This window comes from Stomoxys calcitrans, chromosome 1 (genome assembly GCF_963082655.1).
Source record: "Stomoxys calcitrans chromosome 1, idStoCalc2.1, whole genome shotgun sequence".
Lineage (NCBI taxonomy): Eukaryota > Metazoa > Arthropoda > Insecta > Diptera > Muscidae > Stomoxys > Stomoxys calcitrans.
The window spans coordinates 70338401-70362086 of NC_081552.1; the positions used below are offsets into that span (position 1 = coordinate 70338401).

At 37.3% G+C, this 23686-nt stretch overlaps 1 protein-coding gene across 2 annotated transcripts in view; it reads left to right on the top strand.

The window, feature by feature from the left end:
* LOC106092729 (glycoprotein 3-alpha-L-fucosyltransferase A) overlaps positions 1-23686 on the top strand; it is a 176034-nt gene that overhangs the window by 91023 nt on the left and 61325 nt on the right. The window contains exon 1 of one of the 2 annotated variants that reach the window (XM_059369905.1): positions 22543-22631. The exons of the other annotated variant lie outside the window; for it this stretch is intronic. The gene's annotated coding sequence lies outside the window, so the exon portion shown is untranslated. Of the gene's footprint in view, positions 1-22542; positions 22632-23686 lie in introns of those variants that run through there. 2 annotated transcript variants of the gene reach the window in all.

Sequence of the window (23686 nt, forward strand, 5' to 3'; positions counted from 1 at the left end):
ATCGTTCAGGCGATACCTAAAAAGGATGAGGCGAACAACCCTGCGAATTATCGGCTAATTGCGGTATGATCCGCGCTTTTCAATGTTATGGAGAGCATGATCAACCACCATCTTGTGATGTATTAAGAGTCCAATGCCCCTGCGTACTGGTGAAATGAAACAAGTAAAAAGGTGTTAAGTTCGGTCGGGCCGAACTTTGGATACCCACCACCTCGGGTATATATGTAAACCACCTTCCATCAAAATCCAGTAAAAATTGCATACCTTATGTCCCATAGCAGTTATACCGAAATATGTTCCGATTTGGACCAAATACTAATAAGAACAAGTCAATGTTCAATTGTGTATAACAAAATATTGGTGTTTTTAGTAGCTATATCTAAAAATAAATCGATCTGAACCATATACGACAAGGATGTCGAAAAGCCTAACAAAGGTCACTGTGTCAAATTTCAGTGAAATCGGACTATAAATGCGTCTTTTATAGGGCCAAAACATTAAATCGAAATATCGGTCTATATGGCAGCTATATCCAAATCTGGACCGATTTGGGCCAAGTTTCAGGAAAATATCGAAGAGCCTAACACAACTCACTGTCTCAAATTTCAGCAAATTCGGATAATAAATGTGGCTTTTATGGGGCTAAGACCCTAAATCGGCGGATCGGTCTATATGTCAGCTATATCCAAATCGGGACCGACCAGAGTCAAATTAATGAAGTATGTCGAAGGGCCTAACACAAATCACTGTCCCAAATTTCAGCAAAATCGGATAATAAATGTGGCTTTTATGGGCCTAAGACCCTAAATCGGAGGATCGGTCTATATGGCAGCTATATCTAAATCTGGACCGATCTGAGCCAAATTGACGAAGGATATCGAAGGGCCTAACACAACTCACTGTCCCAAATTTCAGCAAAATCAGATAATAAATGTGGCTTTTATGGGCCTAAGACCCTAAATCGGCCGATCGGTCTATATGGGGGCTATATCAAGATATAGTCCGATGTAGCCCATCTTCGAACTTAACCTGCTTATGCTTATGGAAAAAAAGAATCTGTGCAAAGTTTCAGCTCAATATCTCTATTTTTAAAGACTGTAGCGTGATTTCAACAGACAGACAGACAGACGAACGGACATGTCTAGATCGTCTTAGATTTTTACGCTGATCAAGAATATGAATACTTTATAGGGTCGGAAATGGATATTTCGATGTGTTGCAAACCGAATGACAAAATGAATATACCCCCATCCTTCGGTGGTGGGTATAAAAAATGTGCACGTATTATTTTTGTTACTGTTGTTTTGAGTTTTTAGCACCTATGTCTTCTCAACAATTTCACTTGCAGTATGTCGAGTAAATTTTGGTTCACCTTGTGCCATATGTAAACAATTTGAAGGAGTTAAAGAGTTGTTTTTGGGGCACCAGATCACCACGAGAAAAATATACACACACAAACATCTACAAAAGGAATAACTCAAAAGAGAAGTCTACGTATTAAAATTGTTTTTGGGGACAAAAATAATTATGTGTGGATGTCCTGTTCCTTTGGAGACACTACAAAGTGTATTTGTATTTGTAAATCTTTTTATCAAAACATGACATATTTTAACAACTGATATAGCATCTTGGATCCCAGAAGTTATTTGGTATACAAGATTGTGTGTAAACAAAAATAAAACAATTTAAAATGGGTATCTGTTTTTGAAGAGAATAATTGAAATAATTATAAATCTTTACCGCTGTCTCTTTTAATAAAAGATCGAGCTCTTTATTCAGATGATTATTGAAAATCGGAATTGGGTTTGGTTACTTAAAATAAGTACATTGACATAGAGTCGCCTATGGCATACAAACAACACTCTAAAAGCAAAACGAACTCTTCTTGCTATTGATAAAGAAGTGAACTAACAATTTATTCATAATTATGCCATCAAGACTACGACAAATAGAAGTGGTTATGGGGCATTTACTTAGCTGTATATTGTTGTGTTTTTTTATCATAGATTATGCTGAAATGCGCTTAATGAATAAAGGAGTGAACTGGAAAATGGTCGGAACAAATCTGTACTTTTAATCTCCAAAGAAGGTTCACCCAAAGTCTCTAGGCTTCAAGAAATTATAGCCTTCCCTATGCGGCACCATAGGATACATAAATAAGTCATATATTGTATCAGCGATTCATACTTATGGAATAGTAGATCTACTCAGAGTAATCGTCAACAGATAACTTAACTATAGAAGTGATTGTCAGTGATATGCTTTCGCCAAGCTATTGTGACTTGCGGGTGACTGAAGTACACGGAAATGTGCAGTTACAGACAGAGGCTAGATTCGGTAACAACTCTAAAAGAAACATCGAATTTATCGAACGATCGAAATTATTGGCATTGGAAGTTCTACAACGTCTTGTCGTCCTTTCCGCACGCCTGTGTGCAATGCTAGCCGCACATATCCTTTGCAGGTGCGCCTGTAATCTTATGTGTTTCATGTATCCTAGTCACCTGAAGAAATACTGTCCTTTTGTCCTTCAGTATTCGCCTCGTCTTGGGCGAATTCACGTCGTATGTAAGGTACCTGGATTAGGTGAATAGGGTGGCTTTGAGATTTATATGTGAGGCTATGGGGACTACTGCGACCAGGTCCTCGGAGGTGTTCCTGGGAATTCATTCGATTGGCCTATTTGTCAAGGAATCCGCCGAAAAGACGCTGCTTAGGTTGTTGCAACTGGATCAGCCTCGGTGGCTACCGGCCAGACATACCGGTCTACTCGACGGGGTTATGACCGACTTGTTGTCTTACTACCTGCGTTAGGGTCTTAGGCCCAAAAAAGCCACATTTATTATCCAATTTTGCTGAAATTTGGGATAGTGAGTTGTGTTAGGCCCTTTGATATCTTTATTCAATTTCAGATTTGGCTTTAGCTGCCATATAGACCGATCCCTCGATTTAAGGTTTTGGGCTCATAAAAGGCGCATTTATTGTCCGATGTCGTCCAAAATTTGGGACAGTGAGTTAAGTTAAGCCCCTTGACATACTTCTACAATATGGCTCAGATCGGACCAGATTTGGATATAGCTGCCATATAGACCGATCTCTTTTGGTTTTAGGTTTTGGGGTCATAGAAAGCGCATTTATTGTCCACAGTCGCCAAAATTTGGGACAGTGAGCTGTTTCGGCCCTTCGACATGCTCCCTCAATTTGGCTCAGATCGGTCCAGATTGGGATATAGCTGCCATATAGACCCGATTTAATCTTTTGGGCCCATAAAAGGCGCATTTATTGTCCGATGTTGCCGAAATTTGACACAGAGAGTTAAGTTAAGCCCCTCCAAATATTTCTGCAATTTGGTCTAGATGGATCAAGATTTGCATATAGCTGCCATATAGACCGATATCTCGATTTAAAGTCTTGGCCCCAAAAAGGCGCATTTATAATCCGATTTAACTGAAATTTGACACAGTGACTTATGTTAGGCTTTTCAGATCGGTTTATAATATCTAAAAATAAACCGATCTGAACCATATGCAATATAGCTACTGAAAACACCAATATTTTGTTATACACAATTGAACAATGATCACTTATTAGTATTTGGTCCAAACCGGAACATATTTCGATATAACTGTCATGGGACATAAGGTATGCAATTTTCACCAGATATTGATGAAAGGTGCTTTACACATATACCCGAGGTGGTGGATATCCAAAGTTCAGCCCAGCCGAACTGAACGCCTTTTTACTTGTTAAATTTGAAACAATATCAATTGTTTTCGAGAAACTAATTCGCGAAACATGAATGACAGAATTCCGATAGCAATGTATTTTGTTGTTTTAAATCATGAAATCTCTACAAACTATCATACAAAATGACCTAAAAAGTGAGAAAGTCACTTCCAAATGCTTAGAGGGATTTAGATAGATGGTTAGATTAAACGGCCATGGTTTTATTAAGGCGATTTTGTGGTACATTTACGGCAAAACGACTGAGTGGATTTTAATGAAATTGGTATCAATCGAAAGATATTTTTTCAGAAAAGCGACAAATATATATGAAATGTCATTTTTCAAAAAGAAAAGACACGGAAATGAAGAATTAATTTTAAACAACAGAAGAAGAAGCATAAACACAGCAAATTCTTGTTGGTGGGAGTATTAGTGGTGAGAGTAAGAGAAACAAATGGTGCTAAAGAAAGAGTATCACCATTTAGGTGAGGGTGTTGTGGGGGTGTTACTTGATATGTAGGTCAGCCAATTCCTTAAGCATCGGTTTTGGCCTTCGATGCATTTGCATTTTTGTTGTTGTTGTTTGTATATGTTTTGCGAGGCACAACAATACAAAAAATTTTATAACTTTTTACAACTTAATAACAGGTCGTATGCAGTAGATGGGTTTTGAAAAAGCGAGTTTGTACATATTACGGCCAAACCGCCGAGTGAATTTTAATGGAATTGGCATAATGAACATTTTTTAGATGTGCAGAATATATTTGAAATTTATTTTCAAAAAAGAAAATCCATGAAAATGTGGAATTAATTTTCAATAAAAGAAGTAGTAGCAGAAACACAGCAAATTGTTGCTTTTTACTAAAGCATCCGCTAATTGTGTGATTTCAAGGACATAGTTGGGAGTACTAGTAGTGAGAGTGCGAGAGGTGACTGGTATGTGCAAGTGAAAGAGTATGCTGAAAGAGGTTACTATTGGGGTGCAGGTGTGAGGTGGTGTGATGCGTGTGGCCAGCGTTGCCGCTTTGGGCATTTTCTACCAAATTGGGAAGGATTTACTTTCAACATTGAGTGTTTGGTCGGATATGCGGCCCATTTCGATTTTAGTACATTTTTAGCGAAATTGTATTTTTATACCCCCCACCATAGGGTTTATACATTAATCATTCGAAAGATCCATTTCCGAACCCACAAAGTATAAATTCTAAATCGTTGTAAAGTTCTAAGACGATTTAACGATGTCCGTCCGTCTTTGTAATCACGCTACAGCCTCATCGATTATGCGATTTTTGTAGTGGCAACGTTGCGGGTGGCCCTACTTAGTGTTCTTTGGCATTAAGGTCAGTCAGTAGCTTAAGCTGCTGCTATAGACAATGACGTTTGTGGTTTAATATGTTAGCAACAGTTAAATGATAATTTGTCAACGCACTTATTTGAACATTGAAGTAAACATATAATGGCCTCAAAGCAACTAATTGTGTGGCCACACCATACATCTAATGAATGAAATATTTGGCGGAGAGTTTAAACACGTAAAGGAAAGAGGGTGCAATATTTTTGCTTACATTATGTAATGGGTCGCACATGCTTAGTTTAGAAAAGGTTAGCTTGAAAAAAGGGTACGGATATTAATCCGCCCTGTGCCAGTATAGACATACACCTGAGCCAGTAATCGGTTTATTGTGCGCTCTAAAACTAAAAAAGTAGCATCGAAAAAGAAAATCTAAGTTAAAATTCGGTACTACTTAAAAAATCCTTAATTGTTTTCCATGCCACACACCTATGTTGGTTCATGTCCCCACCTAAGTACCGGTGTCTTTTAGCCGCGAAATTCCGTCAGTCCAAGACTGTGCCGCTGGTATCAGTGCCTCGCACTCGACCTCTAGTGTCGTCTAAAGTATCCGATCGGTAACCTCTTCCATTCCTTCCAGATTTCCTATCATCGTCTCGATTATACCGCGATGATATGAGCTGTTCCCATCCTCAATTTTTGTTAAGGAAACGTGTTGCGTCAAATTGGCCCACCTTCATCTTCCTCGTGAACAGGCAGTCTCCTCAGTCTTCTCTGAGTTAACATACCTCTGGATCTAGCCCAGCCATATGCCATACAGCAGTCAAAAAAAGTATTCATCATTAGCAAAATTGATAATAAATTCACTTATTTTGGGTAATTGAAGAAAATTTAAAGTAAACAAATAATGCAGTTTTATGCAATAGTTTATTTTTCGTAATATGTTTTAAAATAAATTCAAAAAATAAATTTAATTAGCGCAAAAAATGCAATTTTATATACATAATAACACCAAAAACAGAACAAAAAAAGTATTCATCATTAATGTGCTATCATCAAAGTCAAATTCAATTTGTAGAAGCAGCTTTTATATAAATCACATTGAAGATAATTATATTTTTGATATTATACGTAATGCACTTTAATTTTATTTGAACTTAGATTTTTGCTTGAGTGTAACCAATTTCTCTTTAACGTTAAATATTAAAACACTCTTTTGAGTTTTGATTTATACCATTGATATTTTTACCATTTGTAACATTAACTTATACCATTGATTTATATACCATGGATTTATTCTCTCATTTGCAATTTTACACTCGAATCATTATCACTCACCTAATAGCATTTGTCTCTTTCTTTATTATACGTTTTGTCATATGATCTATAGTGAGTACTCTCACTCTCGTTTGTATAACATGTTTTCTTTTGTTTTGAGTGTATAACAGATTAAGTTTGTCAAACACTTGTAGGCTTAGTCTTAAACTTTGTTAAAAATAAAATTCTTCTTCTAATAGCATTCAACGAGGACAGTTGTCTCATTATTTAAAGCGGAAGAAACTCATAGGAGGACAAGTTAGGACTTTTAAGTCTGACTTGGCCCGTAAAATAAATATAAAATTAAACTGAACATTATCCAGCTAGGACGTTTCGTCTGGTTAGGATTTGTTCATAAAATTCATAATTTAATGAAATATAAAACCACTAGGGTTGGACCCTTAATCTTGCCCTCAAAACTGCTAGGGTTGGACCCTTCATCCTGCCCTTAATATATCCTAGGGTTGGACCCTTCATCCATTCCCTACAATTGGCGCCCAACAAAAACTTAAGTTTCCTGAAAATTAATAAGATTTTTACTATTTCTGTGGTTTCAACGTGGTGCTGACGTCATCAAACATTTGTCCGACCATACTGCTCTGATTATTCTTGGAGTATTGTTGTTGTTGTCCAGCATTGGTTTGGTTTCAGTGCATTATTGCGTTCTTGCTGATACTCAATTGCATTAGTCGTCAAATCCCACCAGTGTTGTTGTTGCAAATCATCACCACGATCATCATTTCTGTTGCTTCTGTAGTTGTTGTTGCATATCTTCAGCATAACCATTATTTCATTTGCTTCTGTTGTTATTGCAATTCATCATCTCAGTCATCGGTTTGACCATTCGTTGTTGTCGTTGCAAAGAAGGCTTGCGTTGTTGCTTTGAATTTGAGTGATATTCCATATAAAGAGAGGTGATATTGCTATAGGCAGCGAGGTTGAAGAAGATTCTCTTAAACAGGGTTCCCCTATTTTGAAAATATATTTTACCCTATATGGCTGTAAGGCGAAGCCCACGTTCAACGTCATCTTTAACTGATACCCTAAACAGTGGATTAGCAATGGAGTTGGACCGCACTCAGAATGTTGCCAAGGCAAATTCAAATACTAGTTCTAGTACAAGTGCAAGTACAAGCGCTAGTACAAAAGGTTCTTCTGGAACCACAAGCGAGGCTTCACGAAATATGGTCTTAAGCGATGCCCAATTCAGAACACTCATAAGTGGTTTAAGCGTCAGACAAGAAGTCAAATCGACATTTAGTAACTGCACAGCTCGTTTTCATGGCAACCGAAATTCGACAAACGTAGAAGATTTTTTAGCTACAATTTTAGTCTATAAAGAAGCCGAAAATATTTCAGACTTTCTGGCACTCACTAGTCTTCCCCTATTATTAGAAGGCTACGCTTCCAGTTGGTGGCAAGGAGTCAAGGATGAAGCGAAGACATTCAATGATGCTGTAGATCTTTTACGAGGAGCCTTTGCACCTCCAAAACCAGATTGGCGAATATTCAGTGAGATTGCGCAAGAAAAACAAAAGTTGTTTGAGACTACAGACAGTTTCATTTGTAGAAAGCGACGACTTTTCGCACAACTATCAGAAAAACTTTCAGAAAATACTATGCTTAACATGATATTTAGCCAGCTTAGTTTGAAAATCCGAGAAAGAATTCAAAGAGAAAGCGTAACATCTTTTCATGATCTCCTATGTAAGGCAAGGGAAATTGAAATGCTTGTTGCTGAGAATAGGCAAGATAAGGTGGAAGAAAAGTCAAAGCCAGCCGAAAATCAGGGAAAATCTGTCCTAAGATGCACTTTCTGCAGAAAACGAAACCATTTGGCAGAAAATTGTTTCAAGAAAATTGAAGCAGAAAAGCACAAAAATGCTAAGGAAAGGCCAGAAACAAATTTGAACTGTTACGGATGTGGAGCAGCAGGATACTACCGCTCAAATTGCCCATTCTGTAATAAAACAAATTCGAATACTGATCCAAGAGATGGTCACCTTGATTTTAATTCCATGCATTCTACAGTAGTGGGACGTAACGTCCCAGTGGTGGACATAAATGTAAATGGTTTACAGGGAGAGGCATATTTTGACACCGCAGCTCGAACTAGCGTTGCTGGTTACCATCTTTATCAAAAGCTAATTCAAAAAGAGGTACCATTCCAAAAAGTATGCGCTGAGATTATACTGGCAGATGGTATTGCTAGAAATGAGACCGTATACTCTACAGTAGTGGATATTATAATTGGAAAACGCTTTAAGAAAATACGTTTCATTTGTTTGCCCAAGGCTATAGGAAACAGAACCCTACTAGGAATAGATTTCCTTGAAGAAAATAATATTGTTCTGGACCTAGCCCAACGTATATGGCATTTTAAAGATGATCCGTCAACAAATTTTAGCTTCAAACTTCATCAACCTGGTATACTAAATAGTATTTCTTCGATTAAAAAGGTGAATGAGACACCAGACGATGTAAAAGATTTTTTGTCCTGGTTCGAGAATGGCAATAATGATTACTCGCCAAAAAGTATAAACAAAATCTTTAAAGACTCAGTTTCAGAAAATACCGAAATCCAATCTGTTTCAAGTCTTTTTCCACCTCCAAAGAAAGTAAAATACGATGAGTATTGCGATGAAATATTCACACCAATTGAATTAAATTCAATTGATATAAAGCTCCGTCGAAGTGAAGGTCCACATTTGACCGAAAAAGAAAGAAAATCACTTGAAGAATTACTGGTAGCTGAAAAGGAAATATTTGAGGACATTGATATTCCAGCACCTCATGTAGAACACTATATAAAAACAGGATCACATGAACCCATAGCTAACGCCCCATACAGGATTTCGCCAAAAATGAAAACTGTTTTAAAAGCTGAGCTAGATAAAATGTTGGAAAAAGGCATCATACAAGAAGAAGAATCTCCATGGGCATTCCCAGTTGTTCTGATTCCTAAAAAAGATGGTTCAATTAGACTATGCGTTGACTATCGTCGCCTAAATGCGATAACTACTGCAGATACATATCCTTTACCAAGGATCGATGATCTTTTACACTCAGCGAAAACCACGCCATTCATGTCGACCTTAGACTTGCGTTCCGGTTACTGGCAGATAAAAGTTGCGGAAAAGGATAGAAAGAAGACTGCCTTCACAACACCGTTTGGTATATATGTGTTTAATAGAATGCCTTTTGGCTTAAAAAATGCCCCAGCTAAGTTCCAACGTCTTATTGATAAGTTTCGCAATGGCCTACCGAATATATTAATCCTGGCGTATTTGGATGACATCATTATTTGTTCAAAAGATTTGGGTTCACATATATCCGATTTAAAACAAATATTTGAACGACTTAAAATGTTCGGATTTCATCTCAACCGAGAAAAATGTTTCTTTTGCAAGCCAGTCATCAAATACCTTGGGCATATTCTTACTACCAAAGGACTCAAACCCGATCCAGAAAAGACAAAAGCTATAATGGAAAGGCCTAAACCAAGAAATCCAAAAGAAGTTTTGTCATTTTTACAAACGTGCTCATGGTACAGGCGTTTCATTCCTTCTTTTGCCAACGTTTCTAAACCTTTATCAGATTTAATCAAGAAAAACGCTATTTGGCGATGGTCAGAAAGAGAGCAGTCAGCTTTTGATACCATGAAAAACCTTCTGTCCTCTCCACCGATTTTAAAACAAGTTGACGAAAATTTGCCATTCATATTGAAAACTGATGCAAGCAACTATGCTTTGGGGGCTGTTTTAGTCCAGGGGGAGAAGGAGGAAGAGCATATAATCGAATATGCGAGTCGATTATTATTGGTAGCCGAGAAAAACTACTCTACGACAGAAAGAGAAGCCTTGGCGGTAGTATGGGCAGTTCAAAAATTTAGGGGTTATATCGAAGGTTCTGAAGTTTTGGTGCTCACTGATCATCAGCCCTTAAAATGGCTATTTAGCCTAAAAAGCCCAACAGGTCGTCTAGCAAGATGGGCTCTACAACTCCAGACATTTAACATTCGATTTGAATATACCCCTGGTCGCCAAAATATTGTGGCAGACACCCTTTCAAGACCACCTTGCTTGCTGGAGAGCCACAATGAGCTAAAGTGCGAATGTATGGCCATTGAAATCGATTTTCCACACAAAGGAGCTGAAGACTTCAGAGAGGCACAAATAAAAGACCCAGCATTGAAAGCCATAATTGATTCATTCGAAAATGATGACGAAAATGTGTCTAAATACACAGGCAGAGGTTATATCATGTTAGATGGTGTTCTATATAGATTTTGCTCTGAGGAAGAATCAGAAAATGGACAATTGGTAGTTCCTGAGTCAATGCGTAGCATGATTCTTTATAACTTTCATGACGTCTCTACCGCTGGTCACTATGGAATCGATAGAACAATCAGTCGAATATCGCCACATTATTATTGGCCAGGTATGAGAAAACAGATCACAAACTATGTCAGATGCTGCATTGAGTGTCAACGCTATAAGCCCTCAAACTTAAAACCTGCTGGTCTTCTGAAAACTGTTAGCAGCAATCAGAGATTCGAAATAATAGCAATTGATTTGTTTGGACCACTGCCACGCACCCCACAAGGCCACCAGTGGATATTGATTGTAGAGGATTTATGTAGCCGTTGGACTGAGTTATTTCCTTTAAAAACTGCTTCAGCTGAGAACTGTGCATTAATTTTATTAAACGAAGTCTTTTTGCGATATGGAATTCCAAGAAGAGTCCATTCAGATAATGGCACACAATTTATTTCGAGCGTAATGCAAAAACTCACTTACTGCTTAGGCATTGTGCAGTCATTTACACCGGTGTATCATCCGGAAGCCAACCCGGTGGAACGAAAGAACCGTGACTTAAAAGTGCAGCTGTCAATCTACGTTGGTCAAGATCATACCACCTGGGATGTTAATTTGCCATCCATAAGATTTGCCATGAATACTGCGAAATGTGCATCCACTGGATATACTGCCGCATATTTGACATTTGGGCGTGAATTGAGGACACCGATGCAAGTTCAAACAGATCTAAAAGCTATAGTAAAAGCAGAAAATTTCGTACCTCAAATAACACCTCACCTTCTTCGACTTGCTGATAGCCTTTCCCTTGCAATGGAGTGCCAAGAAAAGATGCAAGACAGAAACAAACTATATGCAGATTTGAAACGCAGACCGCAGCAAAACTTTGAAATGGGTGACAGAGTGCTTATTTCAACGCACATTCTTAGTAAGAAAGATAATAATCTCACTTCAAAACTGGTACCTCGGCGTGATGGACCATATATAATATTGAACAAAAAGGGAACCTCGTGTTACACTGTAGCTTCAATGGATCAACCCAGTGTTCCAATAGCAACTTATCACTCATCAGACCTAACCTTATATGAAGGAAATACTGATAAACCTCTTTATAAACTCAAACGTAGAGGTCGGCCTAGGAAAGCCTCTTCAACAGACAACACAGAGCAATTTGAAAATGCAACTGCGACGAACAAGAATGCAATTACTACAAAGCCGATACTCAAGCCTAAAAACGTTACACCCAATGACACAACACACATAATGCAACAACCCATCGAAAATATACCACCTTCAACAAATGCCACAGAAGGTAATACTACAATGAACAGAAGGTCCTACCGCAACCGACGACAGCCACACAGATACGGGAATGTCCTGCCACATCATCGGGACGATTTCTGAGGCAGAGGGGGAGCATGTAGAAGCAGCTTTTATATAAATCACATTGAAGATAATTATATTTTTGATATTATACGTAATGCACTTTAATTTTATTTGAACTTAGATTTTTGCTTGAGTGTAACCAATTTCTCTTTAACGTTAAATATTAAAACACTCTTTTGAGTTTTGATTTATACCATTGATATTTTTACCATTTGTAACATTAACTTATACCATTGATTTATATACCATGGATTTCTTCTCTCATTTGCAATTTTACACTCGAATCATTATCACTCACCTAATAGCATTTGTCTCTTTCTTTATTATACGTTTTGTCATATGATCTATAGTGAGTACTCTCACTCTCGTTTGTATAACATGTTTTCTTTTGTTTTGAGTGTATAACAGATTAAGTTTGTCAAACACTTGTAGGCTTAGTCTTAAACTTTGTTAAAAATAAAATTCTTCTTCTAATAGCATTCAACGAGGACAGTTGTCTCATTATTTAAAGCGGAAGAAACTCATAGGAGGACAAGTTAGGACTTTTAAGTCTGACTTGGCCCGTAAAATAAATATAAAATTAAACTGAACATTATCCAGCTAGGACGTTTCGTCTGGTTAGGATTTGTTCATAAAATTCATAATTTAATGAAATATAAAACCACTAGGGTTGGACCCTTAATCTTGCCCTCAAAACTGCTAGGGTTGGACCCTTCATCCTGCCCTTAATATATCCTAGGGTTGGACCCTTCATCCATTCCCTACAAATTATTATTTGGGAATCCCCCTTTTCTGTTTTATTTAGTAAAGGAGGCTTTGCCCTTGACAGCAAATATTTAATTTCATTGAAAATATAGTTTTTGTCAAAATGGATCGTAAGCAAAACGAGGTTTCTGATGAGGTAAAAGTTTTGATAATAAAACACCACAGGAATGGTTTAACTCAAAAAACTATCAGTGAAATATTAAATAGACCACGATCTACTATACAATCCATCATCAGAAAGTGGACAGAAACGAAAACTGTTGACAATAAACCAAGATCTGGTCGACCAAAAGCACTTTCAGTTGGAGATGTGCGTTGGCTAGTGCGGCAAGTTCAGAAAACTCCGAAGACAAATGCGACCATTCTTCGTAAAAACACTATGGAATATTTAGGGAAGGAAGTTACTACACAAACAATTCGAAATACACTCAAAAGGCATAGTTACAGAGGAAGAACTGCACGTAAGAAGCCCTTTATAAATAAAATAAACCGAGTGAAAAGGCTAAACTTCGCAAAAATGTATGTAAAACAGCCCGAATCATTTTGGAAAACAGTCATTTTTGCAGACGAGAGCAAGTTTAATCTTTTTGGGTGCGATGGAAAGGTCATAGTGTACAGAAAACCAAATACAGAGCTTGAAGAACGAAACACAGTTGCTACTGTAAAACATGGTGGAGGTGGTTTAATGGTTTGGGGGTGTATGGCGGCTTCAGGAGCGGGAAATCTTGAAATTATTAATGGAGTAATGGATCATAAGTATTACATTGACATTTTAAAGAGGAATTTAAAAGATAGTGCTGTAAAACTTGGGCTTGGTAATAACTTTCAATATTATCAAGATAATGACCCCAAAGATGTGGATGCTGTATAACTGCCCCAAAGTCATTAAAACTCCTCCTCAAAGTCCCGACTTGAACCCAATTGAACATCTTTGGGAACATCTCGAACGCAAATTGAGAACGCGCAATTTTTCGAGCAAGAGTCAAATGCAACAGGTGATAATGGAGGAATGGACTAATATAGACCAAAATATAACCGCTAAATTAGTCCAATCGATGTCAAACCGTTTAAAAGAAGTTATAAGACGCGGTGGTCGAATAACAAAGTATTAATTTTTTTAAATTATGTTATTTATTTTTTTGTTTTTTTTGCAATGATGAATACTTTTTTTGTTTAATTTTTTGTGTTTAGCTGTAAAATGGCCCTTTTTGTTCCAATAAATACTATTTTTTTCTTTAAAAACAATGAAATTGTGTACATATATATCACACAAGCACTACTGCATCATTAGTTTAATATGTTTTTATTCCAATTGTCTTTTGTAGACTTATTAAAAAAAAACATTGAATGATGAATACTTTTTTTGACCGCTGTATATAAGACTTTTTCGGGCTTTCTAGTATCATAACATCGTCTGTATAGCAGACGGGTTCAAATGCCTTTCTCAGTCAGCATCCGTAATAGGTTATTTATGGTGGTCACCCAAAGTAGTGACGATAAAAAGCCCCCTTTGGCGTGCCCTGTGCCACTTTCTCCCTTATATTTATGTCATGGGACCCACAATTTATCCACCTGTTGCTTAGCATATGAATTATCCAGTCTCTAAGGATCCGGTCCACCCCATATAAAGGTAATATCTTTTTGTATGTTTTTATGTTCGTATAGACTACGAATCCTTTGCAATATTCAGATAGTTTAAATTAACATGATCATGTGATGAAAATAGCACACTTTGTGTAGTGCGATCTGGTAATATGGGGTCTTGAAGGGAAAGCAGCACGAATCTGACATAAAAATGTGTTTGGGGGTCATCCTTTTTCCTTAAACCACCATTCATGACAATAAGGTTTTTAGAATTAAAAAAAAAAAAAAAAAAAACATTTTGGGCTGCGTGCCTGTACGGCTGCACAATCTTAACTTTTTGAAATATGTACTGCATTCAACCAAACGGTATTGGCAAGTTGTGTATGCCAAAAATTTTGATTATATTTGAAGCCAAGATACACCCATAAGACCTAGAAGTTTAGATTATAAATAAAGGATGATTATTTAAGAGCTATAGGAAAGTATTTCAAAAAAAAAACCTTAAATTCAGAAAAATGCATAAAATCATTTTTGAATCGATAGTACGGTCCATATCATTTAATATTTGAAGTTTATTTCATGCAAATGTTGATCGTGACTGCGCCTCAAATGGTCCATCCGCTAAATCCAATTTTGGCAACATTTCGGCCGGTATCTCACGAATAAATGCTTCAATGTTGTCTTCCAATGCGTCAATTGAAGCGGGCTTGCCTCCCAAGAAGCCCATTGATAAGCGTGCTGTGTGGCATGTGGCACCGTCTTGTTGAAACCACATGCCATGCAAGTCAAGCTCTTGCATTTTGGGCAAAAAAAAGTTGGATATCATCGCAGCGCTCACCATTCAACTGTGAATAGTGAACGTTACGTTTCTTCAAATAAGATTTGCATCATATTTGAAGGAATCCGGTCCAAGGATGTCACTTGCCCATAAACCGCACCAAACTGTGACTTTTTCTGGATGCATTGGTAGATCTTGCAATGCTTTTGGCTGATCTTCACTCCAAAATCGACAATTCTGCTTATTTACATAACCATTGAGCCAACAATGAGCTTCGTCGCTCAATGGAAGAAGCGCGTGATGAACTTTCTTAACAGAGCACGCATTTTGATAATAAAATTTAATAATTTGCAAGCGTTGTTCGTTTGTAAGATGATTCGTGGTTAAATTATAGACCAAACTAAAGATGTTTGATAGTTACACCAAACACCAAACACGAAATGTGCGTGAGCTGTGTAAACCAGTGTTGCCAAAGAGATAATAGCTAAAGAGATACCCTTTATAAGTTAATTTTTATTCTGTGTATCAGGGACGTAGCCATGATTGTATCTGGGGGGCCACTCCACATTTGTTCAAAATAAAAAATTGCAAAAATTTTTCTGTTGCTGTGAAATTGGTATAGATACCTGAAAATATTTTTGAAAATTGTCGTCGCTACTGGTTGCAGGATTTGGCCCATCGGCGGTGACATGTGTTTAAAGTCAGAGCTTAATTTTGTACGACTTGCCAACACACTATTTTCAGGCCGATCCTGATTTTTCAAAGCCTTCAAAATGTCCTTGTTTTTGCGATAGTTATAGTGATAGTTTTGGCGAACCAGCTTGAGTATTTTGATGATATTATTTCTTTTGCACTCATTTTAGTTTGAACTAGTTTTATGATTTCAACAGGTTATTGTTTGTGTCGGTCAATTGGTTTAAATGAATTTTATTTCCATAAAAATTTACGCAAATAAATTTAAAAAATAAGGAACAATAAAGGTCAAATATTTCAAAAAAATAAATTTTTTCCAATTTTTACCACGAGCCATTTAGGTTCTGCTTATATGATGCCGTTTATTTCTCCTCCCATGGCGAAACAATTAATAGTGGTCTCATTTGTTTAACAACCACATATCATATGGTGCAATCCGCCATCTCGTCATCAAGATGTCATTTCAAAATAGGCATTGTTCTCAACACAACCAAAGAAACTTGCCCTCGCTTGCGTACGTGTGCCAGTTAAATGAGAGGTAACGGAACTCAGACAAAGAGAACGTGCAAAAAAATGAGGAAGTTTGCAGAGAATGTAAACACAGAACTGACATTTTGCGACAACCCTTTGGAGAGAAGTTTTACATAGAATAGTACCTCACAAATGTTGCCAGCATTAGGAGGGGAAAACCACCGCTGAAAATTTTCTCTGATGGTCTCGCCAGGATTCGAACCCAGGCGTTCAGCGTCATAGCCGGACATGCATACCTCTGCGCAACGGTGGCCGTCAAACTGTGGAGGGTATAAAAGTAACTACGTCAACATGCAAAATGCAAATTTGCCCATGAACATTCTATTAAGGAACAGGGCAAACTTCTCAAATATCTTATAGTGCTATCCGATTCAAGTGTTAAGCTCAATGAAAAGGGGCCTCCATTTAATAGCCGAGTCCGAACGGCGTTCCGCAGTGCGACACCTCTTTGTTGAGAAATTTTACATAGCATAGTATTGGGTTGCCCAAAAAGTAATTGCGGATTTTTTAAAAGAATGTAAATGCATTTTTAATAAAACTTAGAATGAACTTTAATCAAATATACTTTTTTTAAACTTTTTTTTTCTAAAGCAAGCTAAAAGTAACAGCTGATAACTGACAGAAGAAAGAATGCAATTACAGAGTCACAAGCTGTGAAAAAATTTGTCAACGCCGACTATATGAAAAATCCGCAATTACTTTTTGGGCAACCCAATATCTCACAAATGTTGCTAGCATTAGGAGGGGAAAACCACCGCTGAAAATAATATCTGATGGTCAGCGCCATAGGCGGACATGCTAACCTCTGTGCTACGCTCTAAATTATGAATATATGAAATTTCATCCAAATTAGACAAGGGAGTCGAGGGTCAAAAAATATTTATTATACCCTCCACCATAGGATGGGGGGTATACTAATTTCGTCATTCTGTTTGTAACTACTCGAAATATTCGTCTGAGACCCCATAAAGTTATATATTTTTGATCGTCGCGACATTTTATGTCGATCTAGCCATGTCCGTACGCCTGTCTGTCTGTCGAAAGCACGATAACTTCCGAAGGAGTAAAGCTAGCCGCTTGAAATTTTGCACAAATACTTCTTATTAGTGTAGGTCGGTTGGTATTGTAAATGGGCCATATCGCTCCATGTTTTGATATAGCTGCCATATAAACCGATCTGGGGTCTTGACTTCTTGAGCCTCTAGACTGTGCAATTCTTATCCGATTGGAATGAAATTTTGCACGACGTGTTTTGTTATGATATCCAAGTATGGTTCAAATCGGTTTATAACCTGATATAGCTGTCATATAAACCGATCTTTTGTCTTGACTTCTTGAGTCTCTAGAAGGCGCAGTTCTTATCCGATTTGAATGATTTTTGCACGAAGTATTTTGTTATGATATCCAACAACTGTGCCAAGTATTGTTCAAATCGGTTTTTAACCTGATATAGCTGTCAGTTAAACAGATCTGGGGACTTGACTTCTTGAGCTTCAAGAGGGCGCAATTCCTATCCGATTTGGCTGAAATTTAGCATGACGTGTTTTTTATTCTTACTCTCAACAACTGTGTCAAGTAAGGTTCAAATCGGTTCATAACCTGATATAGCTGCCATATAAACTGATCTGGGATCTTGCCTTCTTGAGCCTCCAGAGGTCGCCTCTAGAGGTCGCAATTATCCGATTTGCCTGAAATTTTGTACGAAGGATCCTCTCAAGACCATCAACTTACGTGTTTATTATGGTCTGAATCGGTCTATAGCCCGATACAGCTCCCATATAAATCGATCTCTCTATCTTGAGCCCCAAAGGGAGCAATTCTTATTCGAATTGGCTGACATTTTACACAGGTCTCCAACATATAATATAATTGTGGTCCAAACCGGACCATATCTTGATATCGCAGAGCAAATCTTTTCTTATATTCTTTTTTGCTTAAGAAGAGATGCCGGGAAAAGAACTCGACAAATGCGATCCATGGATGTATATAAGATTCGGCCCGGCCGAACTATGCACGCTTTTACTTGTTGAAAATTGTCTATAGAAAAAATTTGAGAAAATGTTTTCGTTTGAAAAGATTCTATTGAAATTTATCGAAATCTTTCTTTTAGAGATAATAATCTTGACGATGCCCGGGCCTGAGCAACATTTTGCCTTTGAACATATTTCATTGAAATTTTGCATTTAGAAAAAATGTGTTTCCAGTTTTTCTTTACATAGAAAATCTTTCATTTTGTATTGTAATTTTTCATTTTGTTTTGATGAAGTTTTGTCTTTAAAAATATTACTATGAAATTTTCTCTTTAGAAAAAATTTCATTGCAAGAATCTCATTTAATTTTGTTTAGAAAAAGTTTCATTAAAATTTTGAACTTAAGAAAAAAAAATTGGGGCGGTCCTGGTCTGATCAAAATTTTCTCTCTGTTAAATATTATAAATAATTGGTATTTTGTCTTTGTAAAAAGTTTTACTAAACTTTAATTTAATCGGGCCCGAGAGCTACGTGCCTGCTGTGTACTGTAGAAGGCATTAGAGAACACAAAAACAAATATTAATCATCGAAAATTGCTTTATTGTTTTTCAAAATATTCCCCATTAACATCTAAACACTTTTACATGCGTTTAAACTAATTGTCGAAGCACTTTTGCCACTCTCAATTAGGTATCACCAAAACATGCACTCTCAACGCATCAACCGCTTCCTCAGGTATCGAAAAACGTTGACCTCTCATTTTATTTTGTAGTCATTCGGTGGCAAGTCAGGACTACACGGCGTATGACTTATCAAATCGATGTTTTGAGTGCTCAAAAATGCAGTTGTTTCGTATTTTGAAGCATTTCTTTCGAACAATCGATACGAGCCCTTTTCGGGCGATTCACAAATTGTATGAAATCTAACGCGAACAAATTTTTTTGACGGTCAAATGTTTATGCAATATTGAATGTTGGCTGGTCCCACAAATGCCTAAGGTTGTCTCAATCTCACGATAGGTCACATGACGATCTTGCAATATCAGTTGGCGCACAACATCAATGGTTTTTGGAACAACAACTGATTTCGGACGACCTTCGCGAAATTCGTCTTGGAGTGAACTACGACCTCGGTTGAATTCACCATACCATCGATAAACACTGGTCCTTGATGGAGCTTCATCGCTAAAAATTTAATTAAGTTCATCGATGCCCTGTTGTTGAGTTAATCCACGTCAAAAGTTGTGAAAAATAATCGCACGAAAATGTTCACGATTTAATTGCATTTTTTGGGCGAAATTAATCTTTTAAGATACTGTAAACAACACAAATATCGCTCGTATGTCAAAACGTTCTGAGTACGTATAACCTTAAAATTGGCAAGCTTTACGATAGAGCTGTCAGTTGGCACATTGCACCACAAGGGTTGTCCAATCCCGAAATATAAAAGGCAACCCTCGTATTACTAGACATAATACATTATGTATTTAAAATATTCGTCAATTTCACGTATGAATTTATCAGCATTCCTTATGGCTTGTATCTTTGACGGAAGTAAGTTCCAGTGATATGTACTTACACAACGAACTGTCCTTCAGAAATTTGACTGCCAAATCTTGGTTGAATCAGTCTCCTCCACTTTAAAATATTGTCTCTGGTAAAAGAAGAGGGTAAAAGTGGTCATATATGCTGATGACTTGGCTTGGAGATATATATCAGAAAGCTCTACGTGCGACAGCGAAAGAGAGCCATTGGCCAAAGTTGGGGTTTAAACCGCGTGTTATGCACTTGGTATATACTGCAGCTGCGACCACTGCTGTGAGGCTAAGAGATCATTCTCTTTGGTAATGCGTTGGCTAAGCACATTGTGTTATCCTTGATACAATGCCCGATGTCCAGGCAGTGTGGAGTACGCATTGTCTGAGCCGCTTTTTGATCAAAAGTACTGTACCACTATGCCTAACAGAACCGATTGGAACTATGATATCCCTGGTAATGGAAGTGTATCAAGCTGAGATTCTTGCAATTAAAAAAGTAGTGGAATGGCTAAGTTGTAATGCCATAACAACGATTGGCATACATATCTTCCCAGACAGCCAGGCAGCCGTAAAATCCCTGGAATTCAAAAGCTGCACTCAACTGTCGCAGATGTCTCAACGAGATGGCTGAACAGTTCAAAATACAACTGTTCTGGGTGCCGGGTCACAGAGATATCCCAGGGAATTGTAGAGCAGACGAGCTTGCGAAAACTACCTTACACATTTCAGGGAACCTAAAATCGGTGGATATGTTCCTAACTGCACGTAAGCTAAGTCTTCGGGATCAAGCTTGAAGGACAACGAACGACAAATGGTCGCAAAGTGGGGGTTGTGAACTTTCCAAAATTATGTGCCCTTATCAATTATGTGCAAGTAACGACATCTGCATAAGATGTCAGGACGCCGATGAAGAAGATTGTAGAAAATCTGCTGTGTGTGTGTTCCGCACTGGCAGTCAGAAGGAATTCCACCTTAGATACTCATTTTTTGGGAACTTGTCTGATTTAGCGGATGTGAACATTCGCAAGTTGTTGGACTTTTTATAGCGATCTGAATTGTTCAAAGATAGGAACTAGAAGGCACCTTCCCTCTCCTGTTCTTGTGGTTTCACAAAGGGCGAAAACGTCTGAGTGAGCCTGATGGCAGACTGCCACTTAAACCTAACCTATCTTCAAATGAAGGACACCAGCTTCTAGGTTTTATAATCAACCCATTTCTCGTACCATATCTTGACATTCTCCTCAGTTACCTTTCCATGATCATCGATAGAAACTTGCATCGGATCTGTATCACGACTCGTCCGCTAATGTGATAAATCTCACGCCATCCTTGTTGAGAACCAATAGGACTTCGTTCATCAAGCCGATCCACAGATTCGATGAGAAATCCCACTCGTATCCAGAAAGAAGTATCGATTTCCCGTTCCACCTCGTGGGAGGCCGCCTGCACCAATCTACCATTGAGGAATGTGTGTTGTGCCCCACTAAGATTCCCTGATTTTTTGATGAGGGAAGGATTAACCCTCATCAGAAAACCAAAAATGTTTGTGTACATAAATCAAATTCCTTCAAAATATAAATACACAATTTTCTGTAAAAGGCAATTTCCGGCAAATTGTTTCTATGGAAGTCAAAGGTTGACCTTTCACTTTCTTTTTACGATTTATTTCCCAATGCCATGTTAAGCTATAATTTCTTCGATGGTATGGTCTAATTAAAGGTTGTGTGAATGTGGATTAAGTAAACTTATTGCGTTATTGGCTTTTTTTCGTGACATTCACTCATCGTGTTCAGTGTTAAATGATCTTTTTTCGGTTTTCCCCAAAAACAAATGAAAAGGCGTCGTTGTTGCTTCCAATATAAAGCATTAAAATGTGCTACCAACCAAAAAAAAAAAAAAACAACAACAACAAAGATAGTTATCCCAATTTAATGTTATTTGAATTTAGTTTGATCAAAACTGTTCATATGGGAAATTTCTATTTTTTTCTCTGTAGCTTGTTGAGTGACGTCCCTGGCCCAATAATTCATTAGAGAATTCGAAATGTTTAAACAAAATGTTTTGGTTTTGTTTTTCTGCTAGTACTTATTGTATGGAACCATTCAGACGGTTAATATGCCAACAAATCTTCCAAACGCCAACCACCATTTAGAATGATAATAATTTTTTTTTTCTGTAGATTTAGCTGTTGCAGCAGTAGCGTTATTATTTTTGTCACAAAACGCCCCATTTAACCGAAATTGTTTTGAACGAAAAAAAAATGTGGAACCAAATCGAATCGCCACCAAAAGCCGACCATAGTCTCATAGACGTTGAACATATAACGTGTGGTTTTTTTTTCGCTATAAACATTTAGTTTTTTTCTTTTTTTTGTCAAAAAATTGCAATTGTTCTAAGTTCAGTGAAATTTGCATTTTCATGTGGCTTTTCTAAAGTATTTTTTTTTTTGGCAGTGGAAACATCTTGTGAAGAAACGTCAAGTAATTTTGTTTCTCATTTGGAAAACAACTTAAGTGGGTCAAAGCTAAAAATATGGAGAACAAATTTTAAAATAATATTTCATAAAAAAATTAAATCTCAAATAAAGCTATAAACAAAATAAAATAGTGAAATGTCTTTACGAGGACAACTATAAAGTGAATGAACAAAAGTGTACAGGTTTCGAGTGTTACTGTGACAATTGTTAGACACAACTTTATCTACGTGTCCATGTAGATGACTCATTTCATACCGACCAGTAAGTGACTTCTTCTTGAACTGTTTTCAAAAATTATTCCTGCACATACCTTTCAAATGTGGCCATTACAGTGTGATCCTTCGTTATCCATTATTCGTTGGCTAGGTTCTGCTACGGGGTGTCTGACACGAAGTGTTACCAAGTTTACGCTGGTATATATGTCAATCTAAAAATGGCAGCTACATGATATTCGCTTTCTTGACAGCTCATTACATGATTTAAAAGGCTCCAAAGTTCCGAGTTGATTTAAAAATAAAGTTTTTAATGATGGAGTTCAAGCGTAATGGTGGGCTTGTGTTATATTTGACTGGAAAGTCACAACCATCTATTGAACCCAAACACCTCAAAATGAAGAAAATGTTTGTTAATCGCACCACAAATCGTTATAATGGCACTGGTGGTGGAATCGCGAGTGAAGGCTCCAATTCAACGAAATCCACGCCGCATAGTGGCAATCAAATCGTCAAAGATATGAAAATATCCCTTGAAAGGATGCAACAACAAGTAACCAGTAAGGAAGGGCAAAAGTCGGGCGGTGCCGCTGTATAATACCCTACACCTACCCTATAAGTACAAAGTGGGAGCTATATCCAATTCTGAAACAATTTTGATGGACCTCGGCGGATGTTTTCAGTTGGGTTATTAAGCAAACCGTACCAAATTTCAAGCAAATATGTTCAAATTGTAATATCTACAGTTGACAAATGACAACATTAATGCAAATTACCCAAAATCTGACGACCATATATGTGGGAGCTATAACCAAATCTGAGCCGATTTCGTGCAAACTTATCAGATATTGTGGAAGTCGTCGAGAAAAGCGTTGTGCAAAATTTTACCAATATTGGTCAATAAATGCGCTTGCAGTGGCTCTTGGAGTGAAAATCGGGCGATATACATATATGACAGCTATATCTAAATCTGGGCCGATTTATAAAAGACTAACCAGTAAAGTCGAAAAATATAAGAAAATCTCTCCTGCCAAATTACGAGAGAATCGGTTAACAAATGAGAACTTTACAACTTTATTGAAATATCTCTCAAAATCGGACGAA